This window comes from Belonocnema kinseyi, chromosome 9 (genome assembly GCF_010883055.1).
Source record: "Belonocnema kinseyi isolate 2016_QV_RU_SX_M_011 chromosome 9, B_treatae_v1, whole genome shotgun sequence".
Classification (NCBI taxonomy): Eukaryota; Metazoa; Arthropoda; class Insecta; order Hymenoptera; family Cynipidae; genus Belonocnema; species Belonocnema kinseyi.
In genome coordinates this window covers 31,065,108-31,067,081 of record NC_046665.1, presented here as the reverse complement: position 1 = coordinate 31,067,081, position 1,974 = coordinate 31,065,108, and positions in this window count along the sequence as shown.

Sequence of the window (1,974 nt, the reverse complement as noted above, 5' to 3'; positions counted from 1 at the left end):
ACCCAACTATTTGCGGATGAACCTTTAAGATTTCCAAAAGACAGATGATAAGTCTATGGGATGTCGAATCGAAAGCTTTCTGATAATCAATCCAGGCCATCGTTAGGTCACGCTGGTAGAATGCTGCATCTTTGCAGACACATCTATCGATGCGCAGGTTCTCCCGACATCCGGCTACGCATTTCTTTGAGCCTCGTTGTTCATACATTTCTTGCCACACAGGTTCAATTGCCCGAACAATGCTATCATTTAGGATAGCTGTGATTATCTTATAAAGCGTGTTCAGACAAGTTATTGACCTGTAGGTCTTCGGGTCAGCTAAGTTGCCTATTTTCGGCAGAAGTATCGTGCGCCCTTCCACCAACCATTCTGGAATCGGCTCTTCTGACTTCAAATATGAGGTGAAAATACGGGCCAGATGCTGATTGGTTGAAGAAAACTTCTTCCACCAGAAGGTTTTGATACATCTGGTCCCGGTGCGGAATAGTTCTTCTTCCCTCTTAATACTTTTTTCACCTCCTCGTTAGTGATGGGTGGGCATTCTTTATCAGGTGTTATGAGGGCAACACATAACTCCTTGAAGCTCTTTATATTTTCTGAGTCTTCGTCCAGTCTATGCTGAACTTCGTAGACTTCTCTCCAAAATACTTCGACCTCCTCTGGATTGGGTGGGTGTTTGACAGTAACTGGAGGGTCTTGGAAGAGTCGAGATGAGTCAGAGAGAAACTGTTGATTTTCTCTGACCCACCTCTCCCTCCGCTCTAGACTTCTCTTAGCGTCAGATAGTATCCGTATACTCTGAACAATATGCTGCCTGCTGGTCAGCAGATTTGACTTGTTAAGTGTGTGATAACGGGTCCGGAGTTCGCGCGCAAACCTTCGAACCTTGGCGGTAAAATTCCTGCCAGATGAGATGTAGTCAATCACACACTGAATGCGGGACGCGTACTGTCTTGCCCAGCCTATCTTTATGGCAAGTTGATGCATTCGTCTTTTGGTCTTATCAGCCGTTGGTTTTGTTTTACGGTTCGCATCGGCCAAAGATCTCGCTGCATTATACACACAATAATTGATAGCCCAAAGGTCGGATTCTCAGGAAAAATGTCCACGAAGCTCGTCATCCATTTCAGCCAGATCTTTAGGCTTGAGAGAAACCTTGGTGTTGATGTTTCTCCGGGTCGTAAAGCATCGCTCTTCATCTATTGGATGCCTGCCTGCGGTTGGCCTTAGTGTCGCCTCTCTTTCTCTGTTGCCGGCTTGTTCTATCTGTGGTAGAGTAGGCGTTCCGCTTACATAGCCCCTTTTACGGAGTAGTTCAGCATGGTTTCGCAGACGTTGCTGCGAAAAGTGCGATAGCTACGGGTGTTTTTCGCACCACAGAGCATACAGCCGTGCCATGTAACCCCGTTTAGGGGCCACACTCGCATCGTAGCACTCTAGCAAGTCGTGATTCAGTCGCTCCGTCCACCCAAAGGTTGCGAGACCCCGCCGATCCATCGCATTGAATCCATTTTCATTGGCTTCCCCAGCTCTAGATTGGTCGGCATTGTTGGCCGACCTATTGTCGGGAGGCCTGCGCGTTCTGTTGTTTTGAACCGCACTTACTACAACTATGTTTGGTGTTGTCATTGTTGTTCCCACGAGAAGCTAGGGAAAGGGGTTCGTCCATCCTTGTAGAGCCCCGCATGCAAGGATAAGGCTGCGTACTCTGAGAGGTCGCCCGGTATCCCAGATTCACCGTTCTAGACACCTCACCCAGGTGCCATTCAGCTTTCGGCACGGTTTTCACACCTCCGGTTGGGGGTTAATTCCTTCTGGACCACCCCGGGACAATTGTCCGCGACTGCCTATTTATGTTTTGTAACCATATTCAGCAGAAACCCTTGGTACAGGTATCCTCTATCCGCAACCCGAGGACGCGTTCGGTGGCTTTGTCATAGGCCCTTCGGTTTGATTCTAGAGGAATCAAAACCC